The following is an 8,602-nucleotide window of genomic DNA, read 5'->3' as shown; positions in this document are numbered from 1 at the left end:
AACACAGCATTATTGGACAGGCATATGGCCAACGGCTGACACAAACTAGCTGTGGCTATGCACCCTAATTAGCTGCTGTGTTCTACAACCAATCTTCCTATGGCCTAAGACAAATAGCTTCACAAAGCCAAAGTTCTAAAAAGAAGAGAAAGGAAAAAACTTAGTCCTATAGCTCAGGTAGCATTCATTCCCTAGATCAGCTAGGTTGCTAAAAGAAAAAAGTGCACCACCCTCTCTCTTCTTATGCTGATTTCTCTTCCTGATGGTGCAATTATCTCCACCAGTGCCCAGAGCCATCTCCCCCCCCATCACTGAACTTCATTGCAATCCCTGCAATGAGGGTAGGCACCTGTTGCCAATCCCATGCTCAGACATAGATGGCCAAATGCTATCTCTCCCCCCCCCCCCCCCATCACTGAACTTCATTGCAATCCCTGCAATGAGGGTAGGCACCTGTTGCCAATCCCATGCTCAGACATAGATGGCCAAATCCTGTATCAATAGAAATCAGTGGTAAAGATCCCATTGACATTTGTGGCACCAGAATTTGACTTCAAGTTGTTTTTAACCCTCGCTCCACCAAGCACTGGCTGGGAACTGAATAAACTGAGGATAATAATAATAAATAAATAAAAAATGATGGCAGCAGTTAAACTGTTAATCCTGTTTTTCTTTTTTTTTCCTAGTTCTTTGTTCTTATTAACTCCCCCCTGCATACACACACCATTCCCTCTGTCCTCACATCATAAAAAGAACAACATGGAATTAACAAGACTTGTACCAATCATCACCCTGACAAATCTGCTGCTTGCAAGGTGCTTCCCTTTCTCCTTTGTCTGTTTTTTGTCTTTTTAGATTGTATGCTAGTTAGGGCTGAACCTGTGTCTGCCTATATGTCTGTCCAGCACTTAGCACATTTTGAGCATTATTGAGTAAATAAATAAAGTGTACTTCCTTAGCCTGATCTGTGGGAGAAATGTCATACCATTCTGCAGACATCAAGGGCCAATATTTAAAAGTGTGCATGTTGAATCACATGCAAATTTTTATCTGCACCCAGCTTGTGCAGATGGAAACTGCAATTTATGGTGAAACCCACATGCATGTGCAAATCAGGGTCTGTGCATATGCAATTAAATCTGAATGCATGCTTTTGAAAATTTGGCCTCAAGCTTTTTGGGTGCTTCTATTTCAGGGACAAATAAAAACAAATCACTTAGGCAAGTACCTCCCATTGTTTTCCTTAGATTTTTAAAACATATTTAACTACTCCCCAAAACTGTTCATCAGATGTGGTTATGAGAGGCAATTTAATCAGACTTTCAAAGCATCAGCTAGATTTGGATAGCCCAAATCTGACATGCAATGCACCAGATCACAGCTTTGGCTGGGGGAGTTCCTGAGCTGTTACAACATGACTCTGTACTCCTGGTAAACCTTCACTGTGGTGTTCATTTTTTTGTATGCTTGGCAAAAGTCAAGAATTGAGCAATATTCAAGTGCTCAGGGGATTGTGCCACACACAAGCAGGATATGCCCCGCCTTGCTGTCTGCTGCTTTTTCTCCGGAGTGAGTCTGCTATCATTTGACTCAAGCAGCCTTTTGATGATGATTACCAAAACTAGGGGTGGGTACTTCAGAAATGACAATAATCTCAGTTTCAATTGATAATGCAATTGCTTTGGAGATAATAAAATGCCTGTCTTTGTGGCAGCCCTCCACATACACACCTTCCCCCTAAATCTTTGGAATGGTCCTTCTACTACGAAAAGTTGGTTAGAGCTGTAAAAACTTTTTGGTTGAAATCTGAAGCCAAGAAAAACTTACCTGGTTTCATGTTTCAAGCTGAAAGTTAAAATCTGCACAGAATTCATCATACCTGGTACACTCATTTCTCATAACAACTGCACCCAATAAAGGCCCTTTGTGGAAATAACTGCAACAAAGTTTTTCTTTATGTTTTTGAGCTCACATAATCGTGGTGGATACTCCATCACTGACAATTTAAAAATCAAGATTGGATTTTTGTCTAAAAGATTGGACCTAGGAATTATTTTGAGGAAGTTCTGTGGCCTGTGTTGTATAGGAGGTCAGAGAGGTGATCACAATGGTCCCTTTTGGCCTTGGAATATATGAATAATTGCAGGTGAACATCAGCAGGTTCAAACCAAATCCACTGATTTTGGTTCACCAAAGCTGTGAGAAATTAAACCTGTGCATCCCATGCAACCATAGATGTGACAACAGTAAAAATATTTGCTTAAATGTGCTGAAAGATGGAGTTTCCACCATTTCCACAAGGAATTAATTCCACAGACTAATCGAGTGTACATTATCAGTATACACATATCAAAATTACATGATATTTACAGGCTACATTTCCTTATTTAAATTTAATCCTATTACGCCTCATTGAAGCTACTTTTATTATGTGAATTATTTTCTCTCTTTTTGGTGTAGATTATATTTGCCTTAATCAGTGTTTAGCTAAATTATAGTTAATTAACTCCTTTCTTTTGTCCTTGCAAATCGGTCCCTCAAGAGTCCCCTCAAAATTTCTGTTGCCCTTCTCTGAACTCACTTCAGTTTTTAGTATCTTTCTGGTAATGAGGGACCTGGCTCTGAATGCAGTATCCCAGGTGCAGTCACAGCAGAGATATATTGAGAAGGGACTACTATCTCCTTGCTCTCCAATATGACACCTCAGGGTATCTAGCCCAAAATTACATTGCCCTTTTTGATGCCATAATATATTGCAAACTTATGTATAATTTGCTGTCCACTCTCACCCTTAAATCCCTTTCGGGATTACCAGTTACACTGCTCTAAAACATTAGTAACATTCCTGCCAAAGGCCTGGTCTACACTACGACTTTAATTCGGATTTAGCTGCTTTAATTCGAATTAACGCTTGACCCGTCCACACAACGAAGCCATTTAATTCGAATTAAAGAGCCCTTTAATTCGATTTCTGTACTCCTCCTCGACGAGAGGAGTAGCGTCAAAATCGGTATTGTTAATCCGAATTAAGGTTAGTGTGGCCGCAATTCGAAGTTATTGGCAATTCAATGTTATTGGCTACCCACAATGCAACGCTCTGGAAATCGATGCTACTATGGTAGCTTGGACGCACACCACCGAATTAATGGTGCCTAGTGTGGCCGAATACATTCGAATTTATAAAATCGGTTTCCTAAATTCGAATTATATAAATTCGGATTAATCCTGTAGTGTAGACATACCCAAAGAGATTACAGTAACCTTTTCACAGAGAGTGAGCAAAGACTGTGTTATCAGACCTTCATAAACTTTATAGCAAGTTCCTTGATTTGGAGAAGTGGCTGCAATGGTGTGGTGTATGAAATAATTTGTTAATTTGTAAATCTGTCCATACACTTTGTAAATTCTTTGGGATCCTCCTGAATGATGTTTCAATAGTCCATAAATAAAAAGCACTATCAATATAGTTTGCTCTTTCGATTGGCTGGACAGAGTTTCTCAAGAACTTTGTGCGGAGATGATCCTAGGGACAAAATATCCAACCCAAACCTGATACCAACAATCTACTTCCTAAAAATATACATGCAAGGTGTTCAGTATCCAAATAAATGACACATGGAATGATTGGCTGTAGCTTATACCAGATATTGCCTTTGCATTCAGCTGCCATACTAGGGTGAATAGAGAAACAATACACGGGGAGTGAAAATAAAGCAAATCAATGAATAGAAAATAAAAGACTTCTAAATTGCCCTTGACTTTCTCACAAATGCTGTTTTTCAGCTTTATCAGCCTCCTATTTGGGGTTCTGTTAAACATCTACAACCATGTGGCATTTTTTACATGGAGAAGGGTGGGGAGAAGAACTTTGATGAATGCTAAAAATCTGGATTTAGCGTGTTTTGGTATGTTTCATCTGATTTCAAGTGTAAAGCACAACAGATCCCTGAATAATTAGTATTTCTGAGATTCTTAAATGCAGTGACTGTAACCAGAAGAATGACAATAACAAACTATATGCAGTGTAGCTGTAGCCGTGTCCATCCCGGGATATTAGAGAGACAAGGTGGGTGAGATAATATCTTTTCTTGGACCAACTTCTGTTGATGAGAGAGAGACAAGCTTTTGAGAGCTCTGTGTGGCTCAAAGCTTGTCTCTCTCACCAACAGAAGTTGGTCCAATAAAAGATATTACCTCACTCACCTTGTCTCTCTAATAACAATCTGCACACTTGACTCTGCTTGAATGACCAGATTCTAATAACACTTTCTCTAAAAATATAATGCTCCTGTACCTTTGGTCCCACGCAGTCCAAAATTATTTTATCATTAGATGGCCTCTCTGGACCTCCCTCCACCCCATTTATACACTACTGGTTTTTCATCTCTGACTAACTGCATGCTAATGTCAGGCAGCTGAGTAATCCTTTTGCTTTGTGTGATTTCCTATGTGCATTCCCCCTTTGGAATAAAAGGAAATGCCTGGGCTAAACCTACTGCATCAGATTTGAAAAGAATGACTTCCTTCTAGCTGGGACAGGCTGAATACTGAGTGAGCCACTGGGAGACTTCCTTTGAATCCCCTAATTGGGTAGGTTTGTTATCTCTTGCTGCCATCAGTTGACTAACAGTTAAAACCGGTAAAGGCCATGGAGCCACCTGGCTTAGTGAGGAATGGAAAAATGCTAGTTTGCGTTGTCTGAAGAGGATGCTTGGCAAAGGAGTTTGCTTTTCACTTTAGAGTTTTGTTAATTCTAAAAATGCCCATGGTGTAGAATTTATAGTGAGGGTGGGGTGTAGCATCATTCTGAAATTTACCATTGTAAGGGGACTGTTGGTCCCTTACTGACACTCAGTGGGGTTTTTTTGGTTGGCCACCTCCCAGTACCAGAAGAAAGGGGAAGGGCCAATGTCTATCAGGGATGGTCTAGACAGTATTTGGTCCTGCCATGCAGGCAGGGGACTGGACTCGATGACCTCTCGAGGTCCCTTCCAGTCCTAGAATCTCTGAATCTCTGAAATCAGGACCCTGAGACTAACAGTTCTCAGGGCCAATGGGGAGAGGCCAACGTTTTAGGTCAGCCTGACAGAGCAGGCAGGCCAATGAAGGAGTCAGGAGGTTGGGGGTCCCGTCCTCTGTGTGAGCTGGAGCTGCCTAGGCCAGAGCGGGGCTGAGGGAAGGCGAGAGCAGGAGCCTGAGCTGAGCCGCGCCACCCAGAGGAGCAGCCCCGAGTGCTGAGCTGGAGGCAGAGCAGCAGCGCGTTGGCAGAGTGGAGCGGGGGCTGGAGCCAGGTGCGCTGAGCAGCTGGGCAAAGTGAGGGGGTTGCTGGGCAGGGGGCCCAGCGCAGGGAGACGCCCCCAGCCAAGAGGCCTTGCAGGCCGAACTTGAAGGGGGATCATAACCCTGATGGGGGGGAGGGATAGCTCAGTGGTTTGAGCATTGGCCTGCTAAATCCAGGGTTGTGAGTTCAATCCTTGAGGGGGCCATTTAGGAAACTGGGGTAAAAATCTGTCTGGGGATTGGCCCTGCTTTGAGCAGGGGGTTGGACTAGATACCTCCTGAGGTCCCTTCCAACCCTGATATTCTATGATTCTAGTTGGTACTGAGGAGGGGCAATACTGGGGAGAAGGGCCCTGCTATCTAGTGCCTGAGGGCATGTGGCCATCGCCAGAGCAAGTGTGTGACCTGCAGCACTGCCAGGGCCTGGGACAGGTGAGGAACAGACTGTGAACTGCCCTGACATTCCAGAGACGGCTGTTTGTGGTGTCCCCGTGCCAGGGTTATGTGTTTTCCTTTAACCTTTCCCATTTGTTCCTTAGGTTTTTTTTAATTGGTTTCTGTTTAATAAATTGCATTTGCTTTGAACTGTATGCAATGATCAGTGGATCAGGGACATGTCCAGAGCAGAGAGAGTACCCTGGAGTGGAGGCACCCTAACCCCTGTCCTAAATGACCACGATAAGATTGGGGGTTGGTCACCCAGGAATCCTGGGCCCAGCCTTGTCGGGATTACAAGGATTCTGCCATACAGGAGAGTAGAAGGGGAGCTCTCGAGGTCAGGCAGGCCTCGGTAAAATGAGGGGGAGCGAGGACTCAGATCCTTTCAATAGCCAATTTCAGTGGGGTAGTGTATAAGCCAGAAAAGTTCCCCACAACAGTGAAACCACTCCCCCACTTACACAATCATTGTGTAACCTTGGAATTTTCAGCTGATCTTAGATATTAATTGGCTAATGTTTTTACAGCGCTGTGTAGGTGTAAAGGGCTATTTAATTGCTAGGTATTATTATTAATAATGATGTGGTTTTTCACAGAAGCATAGACACATTAGAGAGCGAAAAGTTCCATTGGCTCATTTAGTCCATCCCTTAGGCAATATAAGATTGTTCCCTACCAGCTATTTTCTAGTACTTTTTCCAGCCTAATTTAAAATGTCTTGAGTTATGGCGCTTCTATCGTTTCCCTTGCGAGACTATGTTACAGCCTAATGGAGCACACCATGAGGAAGTTTTTAATAGCATTCAGCCTAAATTTTCTATGTCTTAATTTAATCTCAGAACAATTCTTCTCCCTTGTTTGTTTCCACCCTTCAAATACTTGTAGGCAGTTATCATCAGTCGTGGTGATAATCATGGTCCAGTCACGTTACCTGCAGCCACTTTAAAATAAGGGATGATTTTAGTTGGCATTTATTTAACTGGGTGCAAATGACTAAGTATTTAAGGTGTAACCACATAAGGTGCAGTTAAATACAACTCCACTGAGGTAAATACCCACTGAAGATACTACATAACAGAAATATAATTGTCAGGTGATCCAATTATTAAATCTAATATCCATGTATTTCCAACAAGAACAAGGTAATGTCATAGGATCCTATTCAATGACCACAATATACAAATTTTACATTAAAGAGGCTCCCCGAGGCCATGGAATTGATCTGGATTTTGCACGATTATCCTGTTATCAGAAAACAGCTGTGGGCCATGGAAAATATTGTGTCAAAGTTCAATGGTAACTCCCAAAGACAACCAAAGGGGGAAAAGAAAATTTGTTACAAACCACTCTCCTCCTCTTACTCCCCTTCCTGTGCCCATGTTGGCTAGAATGTCTGCTTAGCTATTTGGGAATATCAGGATGCAGAGCCTGGGAATATCTGTTCTTAGAGTAGACATGTACTATCTCGCTATGTATTTGCCTTTAAGGTTTCCTCGTGTATATTAGGTCAACCCTTCCCCGTACAAGTACGTCATTGTGTTCTGTCCATTGGAGGATCAACACATCTTCCACAGGAGTTACCATCCCTACACTAGGAGAGACACCTTCATTTTCTGAAACAATTTATTGGATGAGGCTAAAGAAAGATGAAGTAAGCAATTCACAGCACATAGAGGTTTTACTTACTGAATCAGAATTAGTGTGCAAAGGTGTCAAGTTGAAGCCAGTAGAGTTTTCATGGCCAGAACTTGTAGAAAATTAATTTCTACTGAATAGGGCCCATAGCAGAAAAGGAGTGATCACATGGTATGGTTAGTAGTAGCTTAGGCCTAGTCTACACTATGAGTTTAATTCGAATTTAGCAGCGTTAAATCGAATTAACCCTGCACCCGTCCACACAACGAAGCCATTTATTTCTAAATAAAGGGCTCTTAAAATCTATTTCTGTACTCCTCCCCGACGAGTAGCGCCGAAATCGATATTGTCATTTCGAATTAGGGTTAGTGTGGCCCAATTCGATGGTATTGACCTCTGGGAGCTATCCCACAGTGCACCATTGTGACCGCTCTGGACAGCGATCTGAACTCGGATGCACTGGCCAGGTAGACAGGAAAAGCCCCGCGAACATTTTAATTTTATTTCCTGTTGGCCCAGCACAGGAGACCACAGGTGACCACAGAGAGCTCATCAGCACAGGTACCCATGCAGGCCGATAATCGAAAAAGAGCACCAGCATGGACCGTACGGGAGGTACTGGATCTGATCGCTATATGGGGAGAGGATTCAGTGCTAGCAGAACTTCGTTCAAAAAGACGAAATGCCAAAACTTTTGAAAAAATCTCCAAGGGCATGATGGAGAGAAGCCACAATAGGGACTCAGAGCAGTGCCGCGTGAAAGTCAAGGAGCTCAGACAAGCCTATCAGAAAACTGCCCCCAGCCCTGCCCATGGGACTCCCTGCCCACAGGTGCCCACCCCAGTGGCCATGCTGGAGGAGCTGCCGGTGCGGGGCACTGCGCAGCTACACAGATACTGATTTATATCCGCAGATACACATTTTGTATCCATGCAGTGTTTTACAAATCATACCCGCTGATATTTCATACCTGTACTAGCATAATAGAGGTTAGTTTTTGGTGACTGTTTGTTTCTCAGGGAGTTGATAATAGATTCTATCCAATAACCAAAACAACAGTGATTGCTATAATTTTGGGGTATGGTAAAGATTAAGATAAAACCTATTCAATAAAACCATATTTCTATATCAAGGCTACAGACTGTGTGATGACTGAAAACTTAAATCGAGCTCACTGCAGCCTGAGCACCTGTGTTAGAAGCTGTGACATTCTCTCTATCCCAGACAAGCTCCACAGGCAGAAGACTGC

The sequence above is a fragment of the Emys orbicularis genome, chromosome 17 (assembly GCF_028017835.1).
Source record: "Emys orbicularis isolate rEmyOrb1 chromosome 17, rEmyOrb1.hap1, whole genome shotgun sequence".
NCBI lineage: Eukaryota > Metazoa > Chordata > Testudines > Emydidae > Emys > Emys orbicularis.
Note: the sequence above shows the minus strand (reverse complement) of the source record.